We start from the raw sequence: 20,960 nt of genomic DNA, 5'->3' as shown, positions 1-20,960 counted from the left end.
CTAAATCTAGGACATGTGCTAAAAAGAACTTCGATATTCTTGCTGAAGGAGTGGGAAGGAGTGGGATCATATCTTGCTGGCCTTTTTGTAGTGTCCTGTGAAAGATGACTTTCACACAAAATGTGTGAGGCAGTATGAAATATGCCCCTGTTGCTGAGACAATGAGGTTGACAATCCCTCCCTTGCTGTATTGCAGAAAGGATGGCCAGGTAAACTGCCACAGTGTTTTCTGTTTCCTTGGCAGTGGGTGTGGGAATGTTCAGGGAGGCAGGAGAGGATATATTGTTTAATGATATCCTTCCTAACTTGTGTTAGCAAGTTCTGTGTCTTAGCAGAGTTTAAACATTCCCCTTTAAACGCACAGCGGTTTGCTTGTTGCAGGTTCGTCTGAACCTCTCTATATAAGATTCCTGGTAAGATCCCTTATTGTCCCTCTTTAAAAGAATAGACAATCTTATTAAAGTCTATATAAAAGTAATTTACTCACATTCATTCAGTTCACAGTTGGATCCCTGAAGACAGACTTAGGTTACAAAAGTATATATACATGCGGAACTATCCTATAAGAGATTCAGGTAGGTAGCCATGTTGGTCTGACACAGTCGAAATAAATAAATAATAAATAAAAAAATTGTCTAGTAGCACCTTAGAGACCAACTAAGCTTGTTCTTGGTATAAGCTTTTGTGTGCATGCAGTGACAGGCAGTCTCTTCTGCTAACATGTAGAAAAACGAAACGGAGAAGAAGGAGCAAAAGAAGAACATGTGCTCCCCTACCCAGATTAGGCCACGCCCAAATCTAGTCACACGAAGAGGATGTTTGTCCCAGCTCAGGAGGAAACAGTTAGTTTTCTCCTGGTTGGTACGAAGCATCCCTTAGCATGTCCATTCTAGGAATGTTGTACTTGATTGCTAGGTGTTTCACATCCCACTGTGGGTGGGTGGGGGGCACTCCCTTGCGTGCAGGGCAGGGGTAGCCCTGTTTGTTATCAGTATTACCCCACATGGCCTAATATACCAAGCATGACTTCATCTTGCTATCTGCCTGATCCTGGATTGGGTGGGATTACTCAAGGAGGGATATAGAATGGCAGCAAAGTGGAGAAATGTATACTGCAAAGTATACAGCCATTCAAATAGAGGATGGGGGAGGGGCGTCACTTGCCCCCTCCAAAATCACAACTTTCTTTTTGTCCTGAGAATGTTCAAACATTCAGCCACAGCCCTAATTCACTGTACAGTACAGAAATTAACACAAGGTGGGACTGTCAAATCCACTTATTTACTTTTGCTGTCATTTTGAAAACTGCTATTACTGAAACAAGCAGACTAAGGATTGTGGCATAGGTTGCATTTTTTAAAAAATTCAGACTTTGTTTACATACAAATGTATTTCTAAGCTGCATAACATTTTTAACATTTGCAAAACGAAAACACTAAAACAATGTAATAAAAGCTGAGAGGGAAAACAGAAGTCCAGAGGTAGTGGTACACAGTCCAGTCTTATGGATCAGAGAAAGCCTTTGCGCATATGCCTTTACAAGACTCCTAAAGCAAGCAATTGATGGTGTTTCTCTTTTATTTACAGATATGATCTCCAGTTTATTTACAAATTTGATCTCAATGGATGTTTGACTTTGGAAACCATGATGTTTCCAATCTATTATGTAATGTTAAAGAAGTGTTTGTAATTCATGATTTTCAATCGGGTATGCGCCCCGAATGTTATTTAACCAGGAAAAATAAATATTGGGAGGAATCGACTTGGTTCTCTGTTTTGCCAGTTTCCCCTCTGCTTTGGCAGAGACTGTGGTGATGGATCAGCTAAGATAATCTCTGCTCTTCTGTTTGTTCTCCTGCTGGTTCAAGCAACCTCGTCTCCCAGAATTGCAGAATAGGTACAACCCAGTGAAAACAATACATGTAAAATCATGCTAGTTACATAAATTTCCAATCTTATGCATATGTGCCCCATTGCATTCAACGAAATCTTACCTGCATATAAGCACAGTGCAGGATTGCAGCCTCCCTCAAGATCCCTTGAAATCAGTGGAGCTTATTTCTGAGTAGACTTGTATGGGATTGCACCATTAGATGCATGCTCAACTTAAGGAGATTGACATTTTTATGGCATTCAGTGTCGCAAAATGTGGAATTGACTCCTAGGATAGATAGTTTAAAATAATAATAATAATAATAATGAGGCAGATGGTGGAGGATTGGCTGCTATTGGCCTTGATAGCTAAATAGAAGCCTCCATCATCACAGGCAGACCCTGCTTGTCATCTTCCCAAAAGCAATTGGATAGCAATTGTTGGAAATGCCATTTCAGTGTTTTGTATACCAAACGAATCACTGCGCTTTGCAAGGGAGGGCCTCCTTCCTGCCAGTAATACCCATTAGGATATCTCTTCTGTGCAAGGTAGGAATTATGTATTTTCTGTGGTGTCACCTAGACAGCTCTATTGTCTTTTTGAGATGAGCATAAAGAGTTGTGGAGTGTAAAGTGGGACGTCTGCTGAAAACTTGGTTTGCACTGGGCAGGGTGGTGTTCAGGGTTAAAGGGCCCTTTCCTTGTGCTTTGGCAGCTCCCAGAGAGATGCATAATGAGACATGGTGTTTGGGAAGCTCACAGGACTTCAGTTGTTGTCTCCTGCAGTTATATGCTGCTAGCCAGCTCGTATTTTCCATTGCAAGTCTTGGCCTTCTTCCACCTCGCTCACCTTCTTTCATGCTCATAGCTCCTAGAAACCTTATTGACATTTATATTCTAACTTTCCTCCAAGAACTTCAAGGGGGCACACACACATGGTTCTCCTTATCTCCATTTTGTCCTCAAAAGGCTGAGAGACAGGACAGCTTCGTGGCAGAATGGGGATTTGAACTCTTGACCTCTCGGGTCCTAACCTGACACTTTAACCACTACACCACATTGGGTCTCCTGATGGGAGTTGCAGTCCAACAACACCTGGAGGACCACAGATTCCCCATCTTTCCTGTAAAGGCTGTTAATCTGACAAAAATACAGTCGTACCTTGGTTGACGAATGCCTTAGCTGTTGAACTTTTTTACTCCCAAACGCTGTAAACCCAGAAGTGAGTGTTCTGGTTTGTAAACGTTCTTTCGGAAACCAAATGTCCAGCGGGGCTTCTGTGGCTTCCAATTGGCCGCAGGAAGCTCCTGCGGCCGATCGGAAGCTGTGCCTTGGAAGTTGAACGTTTTGGCTGTAAATCCAAAGTTAGGTATTGGAATAAAAAAACTGTAGTGAAAGGGCCATAGATCGCCTCCTCTTCTGTTTTAAGGCCAGACCATCAACACATCCCCTCCTGCCTGTGACACACCTAGACTGAGGTTGCGGTGTACCATATTTGGAGAGCAACTGTACCCCTACGGCTGCTGGAGGAACAATTGGTTGTAGGTGACAGAAAAGCTGTGTGTCACAGGGAAAGACAGAAGCCCCCTCCCTTTCTCTCTTTTTGCACCTCCAAATACAGTGGGACTGCAATAGAACTGGTCAGGCTCCCCACCCCCAAATTTCTCTCCGTGCTGCTCCCTTTCCAGTTACTAGCAGGTAGATGGTTCCGAAGTAAGTTTTATTTGGGTGGTTGCTAGGCTGCATGTGTATAATCTGGCCATGGGTAAGAACAACTTCTATGAGTTGACGAGAGCCTTCCGATAATAAGCATATTGCCTTTCTGGGCTAACCTCAGATTGCACTGCAGCGGCTCCAAGCAAAACTGGAGAGCGCCAGCGTCCCCTGCCCTAAAACAGGGAGGGAGATTTTTGCTGATCTGCTTTGTGGTGTTCATCTGGTCCCCATTATCTGGTCTAGTGCTACTAGTCACATACGACAAAACACAACCAGAGGTGTATTAGGGGCTTAATTCTATTTTGTAAAGTATTGTATTCATGTATTTAGAATGGCTATGTACTGCATTTTATAACTTGCCCCATCACCATAGACGATCAGGAATCCCATACAGGGGAATGAGCAGGCTGGTGGAGGCAATGGTTTTTGTTTTGCTTTTAAGAAACATAATTTGCAGGGCACTCCCCCCCCCCTTACAGACTGTGCTCTCAGGTGTCTTAATTCTTTCAGTGTGGAAATATTATGAGCGTCTTGTAAACATGATCGTTGCTGTTTTCAGGATTCTCTAAATTGGCAGGAGGAACGGTGGTTTTTGCTACGAATAGAACAAAATCATAGTCTTGAGTTTCCAAATATACATCCTTTTGTATGCTGTGTGCTCTTCCCCAGGCCAAAGCTTACACATGAGTGTTTCTTGTTATCTTAAGTGCTATGTAGCATTTGGGTTTTGCCTGGGTGTTTCCTCTTATACTGGGTCGAAAACCTCATACTGATCCTTAGATTCTTTTTTTTTATAAATATTTATTGAGATTTTTTAGATACAAAATGCAAAAATAATAAACAATATGACATGTATCATAACATATTTTCAAAGCTTCTTTGGACTTCCTCACATCTCCTTTACCCTGCATTATTTATATTAAAAATATCAGCAAATTATTACCTTGTTTCATACCTTATTTTGTACTTTCCAAATATTATACTTCTAAATTTAAGATAATTTTTATCATTTACTCATACCTTAAATTTAAACATATTATTGCCTTAAATTTCGACCTTTTCTTACTTATAACTTAATTTTCTATTTTACAAAATCTATTTGCTGGAACTGAGATTTTCTAAATCGTGCAGATACTTAACATTCATACAACTTATATTGTTTTTGTAAATAGTCCTTAAACTTCTTCCAGTCCTCTTCCGTTGTTTCTTCTCCCAAGTCTCGGATTCTGCCAGTCATTTCAGCCAATTCCATATAATCCATCAATTGCGTCTGCCACTCTTCCAGTGTGGGCAAGTCTTGTGTCTTCCCTGATCCTTAGATTCTTTTCCTTCTCTTGGCATCTGTACGAAGAGATTTCTGGTCACCATGAAGAGCGGTTCCTTGCAGCTATAGATAACCACTTAATTCTTCTTTTATGCAGAGGCATCAATAGATGTGGTGCCTGTAGAATCAACATGAGTAAAAACACACCAAACCCAGTTTTGTGGTTTCACACACACCCTTTCTTTCTTGACTCAAAGTACATCACAAGATTGTGGGACGATAAGATGCATGCCATCCATAGCTCTTTAGAGGAACAGTGAGATACAAAAGAAATGGCAACCCGCTATTTACTGTGTTATGACACCATAATTGGGGGCCTCTCCAGATTTTCCTTGTATTTGTGCATTCATGATGATTTGTGCATGTGATAGTATTGGGTAGGTTATACATGATCCTGCTTTCAAAATTGTTTGCTTTTGCAAAAGCTTTGGGAGCGAACACTCTGCTTCATTTCTAACCAGTGCATGCCCTGTGGCTTCCTGCTGAAATCCTGTAATTTTTCATACTGCAAACGTCTCCAGGGTTTTTTTGTGTCTCGCTTTTGTTGCACAAGAGTGCCCCTCCAGACCTCAATAATAATAACACTGGGGGGGAGAGCATAGCAGAACACATAATGGAATGGAATGATGTGTGGATAATACAGTAAGAAACCACCACAAATTATTGCAATTGCATCAGTGGCATGCTGCAGAATTTACCTTAAAAAACCCACTTGTCTAGAGGGGCCCAAGTCAATTTTTAACACATATTTCTCTGCTATTAAAAGGATACTTATGGTCCAAAAACTCTAGTAGTTGTCTCCACCTTGGGGGAAAAAAATCTCTATTTTTAAATTTATCCCAGAATATTCAAGCTGTTCACACCTACCCACTACTCTGTTTCGTTACAATTAAAATTTTGCTGTTAATTGCATAGCTTCAGATGCTTCTCAGATAAAACTGAATTCTGAGCTGTAGGATCCCTATTGCAACCCCTGAAATTGGCCCCAAACAAGTTTTAGGAATAGACCATTAGTTCCTTTTTAAAATGTGGGCAATAGACTCCTTCAGAACAATATTTTAATGGATGCTTGGAGAAGCTACTGGAAATTGAGGCTTTAAAACTCCATTTGGCTTAAGTACTCATGTTTCACTGTGCATAACAGTAATAAATTTGGGGAAAAGAAATTTAATCTCCCTCTTCATGTAAACACACTGAGATTCTAATAAGCCATCTAGATGCCTTGGTTTTTGGCAAGCAACTTCTTCCTTTGCACATATTTGATGAAAATTATATCTGCTATGTCTAGGTTTCCACCATTACACTGAAAACAGATGTTGTTAATAATATTTCCTCAGCAGTGCATGCCTCTGTTAAGTTAGTTCACGATTCCAATTATCATTGTGCGATATCCCTTCTATCTTCTTAAAGCAATAGCTGCTTCAGTTAAGTTGCCCAGTACAATTATACTGGTAGATATAATTTAGAGTAATTTAGAAGCACAGAGTTTGTAGAGTTGGAAGGGATAACAGTGGCGGCCAAACTTGGCCTTCAAGCTGTTTTGGGACTACAATTCCCATCATCCCTGACCACTGGTCCTGTAAGCTAGGGATGATGGGAGTTGTAGTCCAAAAACAGCTGGAGGGCCAAGTTTGGCCACCACTTGCACTATGAGGATAATCTAGTCCAACCCCCTGCAATGCAGGTATCATTTGCCCAACTTGGGGCTCAAACCCACGACCTTGACACTAATAGTCTCATGCTGTACCAGCCGAGCTATACCAGCCACAAGAACGCTTGGCAGCGGTGGGATTCAAACCCACACCTCCAGAGACTTGCCCCATAAGATAGTCTCTCTTCTCATTGACATATTATTATCGTATGTAATAACTGCATGCACCCTATTGTCATTTTAAAAGTGAAAAAAATAACTCCCAAGTTTTACCCTAATGTTTATCTTTAAGGCAACTAGAACAACATGGTTTTTTAAAAAAATTTCAGCCCAGCAATTGCAGAGCCTTGCTTGACAGCCTCCGTTGCAGATTTTATTTGGTGAATTCAGCCCCGTATATAGGCTGGAGGGTTTTCAGGGATATAAATATATATATATATTTAATAATAATATTTATTAATTTTATAAAACAAAAATCCACATAGATAACAACAAGATCTTTCTCATTAACCACATTTCATTCACATCTTTGGACTTCCTCACATCTCTTGTTCCTGCTTTCTAAACACATAGATTTTTCTAGCAAATTATTCACTTAATTCAATTTATATCATTTAATTATCCAATATTAAATCTCAAATCTTATAATTTAAAACACTCTAGATCTAACATATTGTTCATCCAAAATTTGTCTTTTCTTTCAGTCACATTTAAATTTGTATTCTTTATAACTAATTTGTTGGAACCATCTTATTGCGGATCTTACATCTTTCTTAACATTCATACAGCTTACAATATTTTTGTAGATAGTCCTTAAATTTCTTCCAATCCTCCTCCACCAATTCTTCTCCCTGGTCTCGGATTCTGCCAGTCATCTCTGCCAATTCCATATAGTCCATCAGTTGCATCTGCCATTCTTCCAATGTGGGCAAATCTTGAGTTTTCCAGCTTTTAGCGATGAGTATCCTTGCTGCTGTTGTGGCATACATAAAAAAGGTTCGGTCCTTCTTTTGCACACTCTGGTCAACAATGCCCAAAAGGAAGGCCTCTGGTTTCTTAAGGAAGGTATACTTAAATACCTTTTTCAGCTCATTATATATCATTTCCCAGAAAGCCTTCACTCTAGGACAGGACCACCAGAGGTGAAAGAATGTTCCTTCAGCTTCTTTACACTTCCAACATTTATTATCAGGCAAATGGTATATCTTTGCAAGCTTGACTGGGGTCATGTACCACCTATATATCATTTTCAAAATATTTTCCTTCAAGGCGTTACATGCGGTAAATCTCAGACCTGTAGTCCATAACTTTTCCCAGTCAGCAAACATAATGTTGTGCCCTATGTCCTGTGCCCATTTTATCATAGCTGATTTGACCGTTTCATCCTGTGTATTCCATTTTAACAGCAAGTTATACATTCTTGAGAGTATCTTACAGCTGGGTTCTAACAGTTCTGTTTCTAACTTTGATTTTTCCACCTGGAATCCTATCTTTTTATCCAACTTAAAAACTTCTTTAATCTGAGCATAATGTAGCCAATCTCGCACTTTATCTTTTATTTTCTCCATACTCTGCAACCTCCAATTATCTCCGTCTTTTTCTATTATTTCCCAATATTTCGGCCATTTGGCCTCCATATTGAGTCTTTTCGGGGCCTTAGCCTCCATTGGTGATAGCCACCTTGGGGTTTTGTTTTCCAGTAAGTCTTTATATTTTATCCAGACATTGAATACTGCTTTTCTGACAACATGGTTCTTAAAAGCCTTATGTATTTTAACCTTGTCATACCACAAATATGCATGCCATCCAAAAGCATTGTTGAATCCTTCCAGATCTAAAACATCCGTGTTTTCAAGAAGTAGCCAGTCCTTCAACCAGCAGAAAGCTGCTGATTCATAGTACAACCTTAAGTCTGGCAGGGCAAAGCCCCCTCTTTCTTTAGCATCAGTTAATATCTTAAACTTAATTCTGGGCTTTTTGCCCTGCCAGACAAATTTAGAAATATCTCTCTGCCACTTCTCAAAACACCCCATTTTGTCCACAATCTGTAGAGTTTGAAACAAAAACAACATTCTTGGCAATACATTCATCTTAATAGTAGCGATACGTCCTGACAAGGAAAGTTTCAATCTTGACCAAATTTCTAGATCCCTTTTAATTTCAGACCAACATTTTTCATAATTATCTTTGAATAAGTTCCTGTTTTTGTCTGTTATGCTTACCCCTAGGTATTTAACTTTTTTAACCACATTTAATTCTGTCTCTTTCTGAAACCTTTCTGATTCTGAAGGGGTCATATTTTTTTCCAAAACCTTGGTTTTTTGCTTGTTAAGTTTAAATCCCGCCACCCGACCAAACTCATAAATCAATTGCAGTACCCTTTTGGTGCTGGGCTCTGGCTCCTGTAAGGTCAATACTAGGTCATCTGCAAATGCTTTAAGTTTATATTGTTTCGCTCCGACCTGAATACCCTCCACCAACCGGTCTCCTCTGATCATATTTAAGAGCACTTCCAGGACCGATATAAATAACAAAGGGGAGATAGGACAACCTTGTCGTGTTCCTTTTTCAATATTAAACTCTTCCGTCACCACATTGTTCACTATCAGTTTTGCCTTCTGCTCTGAATAGATTGCCTCTATCCCATTCTCAAACCCCCGCCCCACTCCCATTCCTTCCAAATTTTTCTTCATAAACTTCCAAGAAATGTTATCAAAGGCTTTCTCCGCGTCTATAAATATCAAAACTGCTTTTGTGTTGATGTTTGTCTGCAAGAGTTCCAAGATATCAATAATATTTCTTGTGTTTGCAAACAAATGTCTACCTGGGAGAAAGCCTGCTTGGTCCTTATGGATCACTTCATTTAGGACTTTTTAAAATCTGCTTGCTAAAATGTCTGCAAATATTTTGTAATCCACATTCAGGAGGGAGATGGGGCGGTAATTCTTGAGTTGTGTCTTTTCGGTTTCTAGTTTAGGTATCAATGTGATGAAGGCCTCTTTCCACGACTCTGGTGCCTTCTTCCCTTCCATAATTTCGTTACAAACCTCCATTAGTGGGTGCATCAAATAGTCTTTCAATGTCTTATAATACTTGGAGGTAAGACCATCAGGTCCTGGAGATTTGCCCAATTGCATGTTCTGAATGGCTTCTTCAATCTCTTGTAGTGTTATTTTGTAATTCAGGATAGTTCTATTTCGCAGAGACAACCTTGGTAGACCATTCTTCTGTAAAAATTGTTCTATCTCCAATTCATCTTGCGGCCCTTGTGTATATAATTGCTTAAAATATCTCTGGAAGCACTTTCTAATTTCTACTGGGTTCTGAATATTTCTTCCTTCAATTTCTAAATTTGTTACCGTGTTCAATTTTTGTCTCTTTTTCAGCTGCCATGCTAGCAGCTTTCCACATTTATTTGCTGATTCAAAGGATCTCTGTTTCATTAGCTTAATTTTCCATTCCACTTCCTGATTTATCAGTTTGGAATATTGCGCTTGATAAAGTTTAATTTCTCTTAGAATCTCCTTTGATTTCGGTTTAGATCTTAATTTCTTCTCACCTTCTTTAATTTTCTCCAAAATCTTGTCTTTTTTCTCATTCTGTGCTTTTTTCCTTATAGTGTTCTGTTGTATCAGAAACCCCCTCATAACCGCCTTGCTTGCATCCCAGACGGTTCTTTTTTCCACCATAGTGTTCAGGTTAATCTCAAAATAGTCCTTCAAAGCTTTTTGGGCCTTTTTAATAATCTCCTGATCTCTAAACAAGTTGTCATTCATCCTCCATCTGAAGGAGCCGGTTGGAGTTAGTCTCATATCCATCTTAACAGCGCAATGGTCGGAGCAAGTCTTTGGGCAGATTTCCACTTTTTTAATCTTAGGTGCCAGGCCTCTACTTGTCCAGATTTGGTCGATTCTTGTCCAGGTCAATTGGGCTTCAGAAAAGAAAGTTCCCTCTCTTCCTAGGGGGTTCTTTGTTCTCCAGATGTCGATCAAGTCCATGTTGTCAGTGAATTCAAAGAATGTTTTAGGTAGTCTGCCTTCTTTTGTTATGTTTTGGCTGTGTGGCTTATCCATATTAGTTGATACCACGCCGTTCATATCTCCCATCATAATGATGTTGTCATAGTTCAGATAGTCCAGCATTATCTCATGCAACTTCTTGTAGAATTCTGATTTTCCATCATTTGGCGCATAAACTCCTAATATCAAAAACTTTTCTCCTTGGTTCTGAATCTCAATTACCAGAATTCTTCCTTGTTCATCTTTGAATAGAAATTTTGGTGACAGGCTCTCTTTTGCATAAATCACCACGCCTCTTTTCTTAACTCGGTCAGAAGAGATAAATTCTTTTATTTATTAGCACTTTTCTATGAAGCCTAGTCACATGTGTTTCTTGTAAACATATAATGTCCAATTGTTCTTTTTTCAGAATGTGGAATATCCTTCTCCTTTTTTCAGGGATGTTGGCGCCATTTATGTTCCAACTCAAAAGTTGCAGAGACATCCTGAGTAAATCTGTTATTTCTCTAGTGGTGGTATCTTTTTGTCCTGGTCTTCAGACCCCAAGGGTGTAGGTATAGATGCAGGGGATGGTCCAGCCCCTGAAGGTTCTCCAATCCCTTTCTGAAGGTCCTCTCCGTAGATATTCAAGAATTTGTCTCTGTCTTCAGCTGTTTTTATTTTCACCTTCTTCCCTCTAAACATAAACGATAGTCCTTGTGGAAATTCCCACCTAAAAATAATTGAATTACTCCTCAGCAACCTTGTTAGTTCAAGATAGGTGGATCTAAGGTCCAGAAGTTGTCTAGGAATATCCTTGTAAATCTCTGCTCTTTTGTCCAAAATTTCCAGTGACTTTCCGTAGTGTAGTCCTAATATCTTGTCTCTTTCCTCCTTGGATCTCAAAGTGATCAAACAGTCTCTGGGCTTGTCCTTCCTTGTCAATTTCCCAAGTCTAAAAGCCGTCACAATTTTAAAGTCCTCTTCTTCCTTCAAGGGCCACCACTTAGAAAATTCCTTTGTCAGAAAGTCAATTAAATTTCCTTGTTCAGATTCAAGTTCTGGCACACACCTCAATCTTAAATTATTTTCCCGGGCCCGAAGTTCGATCATAGACAAGTAGGCCTGCTGTTCCCCGACCTGCTTGTGGAGTGGTCTTACCTCCTGCTCCAGTGCCTCAGTTTTCTGGAAAGCTTCCTCTGCCAATTTCCGGTTTTCTGCAGTGGATTCAGTTAACTTGCCAATTGCTTGTGCATTTGATGCAACTTGCTCAGTTAATTTGTTGACAGAATCTCTGGTCTGATCGATCTTAGCCGTTTGTTCATCCACTTTTTCATCTAGGCCTTCCAATTTTTCTAATATTTTGTCTAATACTGAAGCAGATCCCCCTGATGCCATTTCTTCTTCCGGCAGCTGTTCAGCTCCCTCTAGTTCCAAAACATTGGGGGCAGATGATCTTTGTGGCTGCGAAACTAAAGTCAAAGTTGCTTGCTTTTTTCCTCTAGCCGCTCTTGTTTGTCTCGCGGCGCCACTCATTCCAAGTTTATCTGCAAGTCAAGGTCAAATTGAGTATGTTCCCATGGGAATCCACAAGCCCATATAACAAAGTTTTAGGAGGAAAAGAAACCAAAAGGACAGTCAAATGTAGTTGTAAATCCAAAGTCCTCTAGAGGGAGCCCACCTTTAAGATCGGGGATATATCAAATTTATAAATCTCCTTGTTTAAATCTTTAAAGTTTTCCCCGATTTTTGCACAGTCCAAACAGCCTTTAGTTTCCCAAAAGATCTTCAGTTTAGTTGTGTTTAGCAGAGTTGGTCTCAAAAGTAACAGTGTCTCAATAAGTACAAAATGTAACAGTTCAGTATAACAGTTCCACTAAAGCTCAGTTAATAATACCTTCAGCAACAAAATATCAAAGTCTTGCAATCTGACAGCTCTGTTGTCCAGGCAGTCCCACTACCAGGGATTCTTAATCAATTTGTAAATCCAACGGAACAGGTATCAAACGGTTTGTATTCCAAACTAAACTTTTAGCAAATTGAATCCTAAAGCAGCTTAAATAGATGTAAGATGTGCGAATTGCTTGCCTTTTAGCGCCTCTTCAGAGGCTCCAAGCTTCAAAGTCTTTGCTTTATATCTTTAAGCAGTAGCAAGAGACGGACTTCCTGGTTTCGTCTCTCGTTTTTAGCCGAATTAACAAAAATTTAGCATCCAAATCTTTCTTTCCTTCTTACTCACGAGTTGTTGATTTCCAGCCGAATAGTTCCAGGAAAAGAGGACAGCGCTCTCCGACAGCAGCTTCGCGGCTTCACTCCACAGAAAGAGCGATTGACTCACAGCACCGCACCCCCTTCCATGTTCCGAGACCTCTTACGAGGTCCCTTCTACGTTTCGGGGAGCGCTCCAGGTGCCCGCCGAGTCCCACGGCCACAGGCTTACGCTGCCTGCGGTTTTCCGGTGTGGGTCTCCGCTGCGCCGTAGCGGACGACCCGTTTCTGCGGAGCTCCCTCCTCACAGTTAGAGAAGGGCAGCCACTGCCAGACGCGCCACCTCCGGATATAAATATTGGTCTAATAAGTAACGCCTAAACAAACCTCTACTATCTTGCAGCTGTGCAAAATTTCCTTTGTTGTGCAGTCAAGGTAATTCCCAATTAATATATGGCTCAGTGAAATGAATTTTCTAAGGTTTAATGCATGACCTACTGGGCTGCGAGCCTATGTACGAGGAGGGTACTTAATGTGTTACTGCTTTGCCAAAGACAAAGGAATATTGTAAGGCATTTCAGTCTCATTAATACCTGATTTGCTGTTGTCAAAAGCACTCAGCTCATCTACCAGGCAGACTCTGCTTTTGTGCTACACAGTCTGAAAGCCCCTTAGTGCCCAGTTTAAGAGGTCTTGGCTCCTGTTGACTAGTTTCTTCTTCACTTATTCTTTTCTCTGTTGGCAAGATTGGATTATGGTGCATCTGCTATATGTGAGAGTTTCATGACTTAAGCGTAGTGCAGTAGTAGGATGGAGCAGGGCCTCTGTGTGAGAGACCCTGCTTTGTCACAGAGCACCTCATGTGCAAAACACCACCTGCTCAGATGTGAGCTCTAGGGAGACTCAAGAAATTTGGTCTTTGCAAATTGCTTTGCAAAAAGACCTGATCTGCTCTTCTCAGACTATAACGCGCGGGTCGGAGCGTAGCTGTTGGGACCATGTTCTAAAGTGTAGCTAGGCAATGAAGCAGCTGTTACAGGATTGGAAAGCTCTGAAGCGCATAGCCCACTATTTGAAAGGGACTTTGCACTACAGGCTGAGGTTCACCAGTCAGAAGACTGGTGGTCTTGAAATCTTTGCAGATGCTCGTTTTGGAAGTGACACCACGGATGGTACAAGCACTTCTGGAGTATGCTACATGTACAATGGTTGTCTGTTTGACTGGCTGTGCAAGAAGCAGACGACAGTAAGCCTAAGTTCCTGTGAAGCAGAACTCAATGCTCTGTCATTTTCACTCATGGATTGTGAATGGTTGATGCAACTGTTTCAGGACATCAGAGTTTCTGTGAAATGTCCTATACAAGTGTATCAAGACAATAGATACACTTTGTTGAACTCAGAGTTGCAAGCAAAGAACCAAGTACTTGCAGATTAAGCTACATCGTGCAAGAGAGTGTATTCAAAAAGGACTCATTCAGGTGTCCTACATGCCAGGAAATGAAATTCCTGCTGATCTGTTGTCTAAGGTTGTTAACAGAGAACAACTTAAGGTTTATGTACAGAGGTTGCAATTGGGTTGAACCACAGGTACTACAGGTTACACGGAAAGGGGGAGAATGTTAGGATATTTCCTAACAGCAGCATGCTTATTTTCTATTTCTCCAGCTGTGACAACATAGCTTTTGTTAGTTGAGCTCTACAAGTACGCGTTTAAATGTGTATGTTGACAGAAAGTGCACGTGTAAATATTTTGAGATGATTTAAAAAACAGACAGGCCAACAGATTAATGTGGGAATGAAATGGAGCAACTCTGCCCCGCAGTGCCAAGGACTGCCGATATCCACACGGCAATGTTGCTTCTCCCAGAGTGTTAACTGTGCTGCAAAAGAGGTATAAAGAATTAAAACTCCTAGGCCTTTTTTTTTGGATAGCATGTTTGTCACCGAGATGATGACAGCTTTTGCCTGCTTTGTATAGGTCCTCATGGCTGCAGCCTTCAGCACAATCACTCTAGGTTACAGTCCAACTGAAACTAGCAACACACTTTGAGAATTAATGGTTTGAAGACTCTTAATAAGCCCTGCAAGGGAATTCTGAGTTTGAATTGTCTCCATGCTGGAGCCCTGGTCGCAGGGCTTGTTGATGTGCCACAGAGCGACAGGGCCACAAATGTTCTAGGAGCAGGGTGAGATCAGATGAAGAGGTGTTGCCGATTATAAAAAAGACCTCTCCTGCTGCACAGGAAGTGTCTCTTGGCACGGATTGAGCTTAATTAAACAGCCCGCAAAAGCTGCTGCCTTGGCTTGAGTGGGGAAAACAGGAACCTTTTCCTCCCCTCCTAGAACTGCATGCCTAATATTCTTTCCGGCAATTATAAGGGGGCAGGCTGCTTTTGCTTCCAGTCCCTTTCTTCCTTTTTCCTTTTTTTAAAAAAATAATATTTATTACTTTTAAACCTTACAAAAAAGAAGCAAAAGAAAAGAAAAAAAGAAGCAAAAGAAAGAAAAAACAATACAATACAATATATAAACAGTACACAACACAACATTAACACATTAGACTAAACAAAACAGAGCAAAAACAATTTAAAAACATACATCATACCATTTCAATGCCTTATCTTTCATTCCCTTGTTTCATCGACCTCCTCTCACCTCCCTTTTTGTATTCCACTTCTATTAATTGTTTCAGCAATTCCTTTCTTATCTTAACTTATTTTAACCTTATTTTCCATTAATACTATAATACTTATTTATGCTTAACTCCTTATAACATTTCTACTAAAGCCATATAATTTCATTCCAACATTTTTCTAACACTCATTAATTTTACAGTATTTCTATAAATAAACTTTAAACTTTTTCCAATCTTCTTCCACCGTCTCTTCTCCCTGGTCTCGGATTCTGCCAGTCATTCCCGTCAATTCCATATAGTCCATCAACCTGGTGATCTTCTGTCCGAGGCTCTTAACTCTTTTCTAAGTCCCTTCTGCAGGTCTTCTTCATATTTATACATGCACTTTACTTTGTCTTCTGCTGATCTTGTTCTTAATTTCCTTCCTTTGATGCTGAAGAGTAGATCTCGGGGAAGCTCTGACCTAGCAATGTTTTTATTCCTTCTCGACAGGTCAGCCAACTCTCCGTAGTTAAAACTAAAATCCAAAAGATATTTCAGGACGTGTTTCAAAATCCCTCCAAATCTGAAAGTCCCCACAACTCCAATCTCCTCCTGACCCAGGTCCAGGTCCCAAAGGTCAGTAAATCCCTGCATGAGGTGATCTATCCAACTTTCCTTCTCCAGTCCAAGCAGGGCTCCAATCCTCAAAATCTGACTTTCTCTGAACTCAATCATAGAAGGCAACAACTTATAGTCATCAAATTGCCTCTGTAAGGCTGGGGCTCTCTCCCTCTCCACTTGTATTACTTTAGGTTCAACAACAACAACTTTCTCCCTCGCCTTCTCCACAGTTTGCCATGTCAAAGTAGATTCCTGTATCGATTCCTGAATAGTTTCTGTATAGATGTTCACTTTTTGTCCCAAATTAGTCACTTTTTGTCCCAAGTTATCAATTTTGATAGTCATCAGATCCGTCTTCTTGTGGAGCTGTTCCAATGAATCACTTATCTTACATAATGCAATCACTAAGGCTTCTTCTGTCGACATTCTTAACCTATCCAAGGTCAATCCCTGGTTCTCACGGTTTTTTATCTTGCAGCTGGAGATTCCACCAGCTCAACTCTAGAGGGAAACAATTTCTATTTGTAGCAATCCTTTTAAGCACAGTTCAAGCAATAAAATTAGTTTCAATTTTCAGTTACTTTTACTCCTTTTTAAACGCAGAAGGAGACAATGGAAACAATGTATTTCTCTTATTTAACTAGCTGTCAAGATACGTTTTATTCACAGTCAATGAACTTTCCCAAAACGTCAGTCTTACTAGCAGCCCGTTTCCAGGTTCAGAGCGGTGGTAATTTAACTTTCTTTCTTCTTTTTTTTTAATAAATTTTTTATTAATTTCCAAATTTTTAACAAACAGAAAAACAACATATAAACAAACACAAAAAATCATATTTTCTTTACCTTATTTCCATAAACCTCTTTTCCCGGACTTCCCCATACCTTCCCCTTTTTGCATCCTTTGTTTTAAACAATTATTCAGCAACCCTTCTTAGCCAATTAACTATAAATTCATTCTCCTTTTCAATTTCGCCCTAAACACAATTTACCGCTGCAATTCTACGTCATTCCTCTCCCTCAGCATTTTAGCACTCCTCAATTTTGTAGTAACTCTTAAGATATATTTTAAACTTCTTCCAATCTTCTTCCACAGTCTCTTTCTCTTGGTCGCGGATTCTGCCGGTCATTTCTGCCAGTCCCATAAAGTCAATCACTTTCGCCTGCCATTCCTCCAGCGTGGGTAGCTCTTGTGTCTTCCAATACTTTGCTAGGAGAATCCTTGCTGCCGTAGTAGCGTACAAAAAGAAATTCTTATCCTTCCTCGGCACCAGCTGGCCGACCATACCCAAGAGAAATGCCTCTGGTTTCTTGTGAAAGGTGCACTTAAGCACTTTCTTAATCTCATTATAAATCATTTCCCGGTAATTTAACTTTCTTCACTCTCTTCTGCAGGCTTACGCGATCCCAAATTTCCCCCCCTCTTCTCCTGCTTCCAAGGGGGGTTTAATGATTTTAGCCAATGGAAGTTTAATCCTTTACAGAGACTTTCCAAGACTTTAGCTTGCAAGCTCTTTGCTTCAATCTATTTACAAAAGGGGAAGGCGGACTTCCTGTTTGAAACCTCCCCGTTTCGGTGCCAAATTAAGATGTTTAAAAAATCCAATTTTCCGTTCTACTCACGGGTAGTTGTTTAGGATCAAATTGTCCACAGGAAAAAGTCAGTGCTCTCCGGCAACAGCAGTGCGGCTTCACTCCGTGAAAGAAGCAGTCAATTCGAAGCACCGTGCCGCTCACCCCACGTTGCTCCGGATCCCCGAAACTGGGTCTCCCCGTGAGTAGGGGAGGCGAAAAAGGTGCCAGCTGAATCCCACGTTCACAGGCTTCTCCCGCCTGTGATTTTTAGTGGGTCTCCGCCTTCATCGTGGCGGCCAGACCCTGATTTCCACGGAGCAAATTCCTCCCGATCAGAGGAATTCCGCCATTGTTGGAGGCGCCAACCCGGAAGTCCCTTTCTTCCTTTTTCCAAGAGGTTTTGGTTTCAGTTGGTTTGCAAAGGAACCCCTTGTGCTGAAAGAAACCTGGCGAAGTTTGCTCCCTCTGCAAGAAGTGGGCTACTTTTTGCAATTCATGTATCTCTCCTTCTGTCACTGTTGACCCTTTGGCTTTTTGATTGACCTCTGTTTTGAAGCCTTGAAGAAGCAAGGTGCTGTAAACCATAGCACAATTAGGAGATACTGTGTAATTCATTGGGACAGCCTTACTGTTTTGTTTGTTGAATATATTCATTACTAGCTTTTCTTCAGTACAGGTGCTAGGGGTGGGATGCAGAATATGTATTAAATAACAATATGTATTAAATAAAGTACAGTCAAACCTCTGTTTATGTAACCCTCTGGTTACGTAAACTTTGGGATGCGCGTGCGGCAAACCCGGAAGCATTTTACTGGGTTTCTCCATGTGTGCATGCGCAGAAGTGGTCTGCGCATGTGCAGAAGTGGTCCTCAGGTTGCGGAAAACTCTGGATCTGACCGGACCTCCGAAACAACAGATCTCATCTGCAACCAGAGGCACCACTGTATATAATCAAATAAATACAGCAGCTGAAAACAGTAGTGCAGCTTAAACAATACAGTTGTACCTTGGATCCCAAACGCCTTGCAAGTCGAATGTTTTGGCTCCTGAACGGCGCAAACCCGGAAGTGAGTATTCCGGTTTGTGGACGTTCTTTGGAACCTGGACGTCAGATGGGGCTTCCGCGGCTTCCGATTGGCTGCAGGAGCTTCCTGCAGCCAATCGGAAGCTGCCCCTTGGTTTCCGAACGTTTTGGAAGTCGAACGGATTTCCAGAACGGATTCTGTTCAACTTCCGAGGTACCACTGTAATCAGCTTCAAATGCCTGGGCAAATAAAACAGGCTGTGCCCAATAAAGATGTCCTGTTTTCACAAGGACTTATGCTTGTACAACAGAAATTCCCCCCCTCTTCCATTTGTATGCCTCCCCAAAATTATTTTTTTTGGTGGTGCATTTTGTTGAATAAAACCCAGGGTCTTTTAAATAAAGTATTATTATTATTTATTGTAACAATAGCAGAAAATATCTAAAAAGTAAAACAGAACTTTCTACAAGAATACAGGATCATCTTAGACTTAGAACATATAAGACAAGCTGGCACATAAAATTGCACCTACCTGCCGAAAACCTTAAAAAAGAAAAGAAAAGCTGACATCTGAAACCAAACAGAAGATGACTGGCTGTTAATCATTGCTGAAATATATCATACCATACATGGTCATGGGTTTTGGGGGGGGGGGCTGCTTACCAGGACTACCTCTGTTTATATATTCAGCGAAGCTATGCCAAGTTGTCTCAGAAACAGCGCTGCTTGTGTTATTTCTGATTGCTTTAACCAAACTGGGTTAGCTTCTCAGCTAAAGCTGCCTGCCATTTATTCCTCATGCACGGAAAAAGAGATAGACTTTAAGGCTGGAGAAAAGAGGCTTGCAAGTGCATGGCAGGTAACAAATCTAGGCTGGATCTAGACACATCAAAGAAGCGTTTCTGTTGAACGCGTTGCATACTTTGTATGAAAAATTGGGTAAGCAAAAACCAAACTCCACAGCGCCATCTGGTGTCACAGTGTTAGAATGCATAAACTGTGCATGTAAAGCGTTTTTTTCTTTGCCAGTGTAGCTGAGTCCCTGGTGGAGACTTGGAAACTGATTGGGGCTGAATAAGGTTTCCAGTGCTGCTTGCTCTCCTCCATAACAAGCAAAAGCAGACTAACTTACATAAAACTTAGTGGGACCCCCCCCCCACCTGCAGCCCAATTCTGTGCATGCTTACTCTGAAGTAAGTCCCATTGTGGTCCATGGGACTTTATTCCTCACATTTCTTATATCCAAAGGAGGCCTTAAAATGGGGGGGGGGGGAGAGAATTTTGGGAGGGGCACACATCCCTTCCATCGGAATGAATGTGCATAAAATGCTACTTTCAGTCAGAGCAGTGCTTTAAAATGTTGTAGCATCCATGTCATACTTTTTGCAAATTTCTTAGATTCAGCAAGATTTACTTAGATTGAGTAGGATATGAGTTATCCTGAATCCCTCATTTTACCTAGTCAACTATGATACATGTCACCAGATCCTATGCATGTCCACTCAGATCCAAATCCAATGAGTGCACTTATTCACAGCTGAGTGTGCATAGGATTTCTGTTTTAAAGTGGTTGCATGCTGCTGAAGAGTTCAACGTTCTAAAGTTTAACTGATTTTTTGTTCTGTTTTTTTGCTACTTAATTGGATTATATAGCCTCCTCCCTCCTAAATGTATGACCTGGTTCACACACCAGATTTATTAAGTCATAACTAAGTGTTAGGTGTGAACCCTGCCCAGAAACTTAACTGTGGATTGATTGCTACCAGCAAACCATGAACTGAAGCCACAGTTGATTGTTGGCTAAATAATCTTTGTTTCAATTATGGCTTGGTGCTATGTGTGAACCCAGCACCCTTCCTCAACCATAGTGTGTTCGGCCACCCCACACCAAATGCTCACTAAACTACAAAACCATGGGGCAAGAGCTGCTGGAGAACAAGACAAATGTTAGACAAGCAGGGTCTGTTTGAGTGTCTGTAGGACAACTCTTGGTTAACTCATGGCTTACAAAACAACCATGGCTTAGCATTATATGTAAACCAGACCTATGAGTTTGCTCTGTTTCTGCACTATGACACTGATATCTGTATACAGTTTCTGAGCTTCGATAAACTTGATTGTTTTCAACTGTGTTTTCCCCCAAATTTCCCCAAAGGCCAAAACTAAGACATTTGAATACCTTCGGGTGTGGTTCAATTCTCCCCAAAGTTTGAGGTTGTTTTTTTTCTTTTTATAAAAAAGTGACAACCCTAGAGAGCCCATTTACTTTCTTCTTCCCACTCCCTCCCTGGCTTCAAAATTCCCAGAAATTTCCCATTTCTGCTCAGTGCTGTCCACCTCTGCAAGTAAAATATAA

General features: G+C 40.8%; 1 protein-coding gene and 1 long non-coding RNA gene across 4 annotated transcripts in view; one reads left to right on the top strand and one right to left on the bottom strand.

The window, feature by feature from the left end:
• Positions 1-20,960, top strand: part of PALD1 (phosphatase domain containing paladin 1) — a 117,715-nt gene that overhangs the window by 15,850 nt on the left and 80,905 nt on the right. The gene's annotated exons all lie outside the window — the stretch shown is intronic.
• Positions 14,176-18,987, bottom strand: LOC307216166. Its single transcript, XR_013838968.1, has 3 exons — positions 18,768-18,987; positions 17,946-18,726; positions 14,176-15,165 (listed from the first exon to the last, which is right to left on the bottom strand). It is a non-coding gene; the product is annotated as an uncharacterized lncRNA (long non-coding RNA).

The sequence above is a fragment of the Podarcis cretensis genome, assembly GCF_951804945.1.
Source record: "Podarcis cretensis genome assembly, chromosome: 5".
Classification (NCBI taxonomy): Eukaryota; Metazoa; Chordata; class Lepidosauria; order Squamata; family Lacertidae; genus Podarcis; species Podarcis cretensis.
This window is presented reverse-complemented; position numbering and strand designations above follow the sequence as displayed.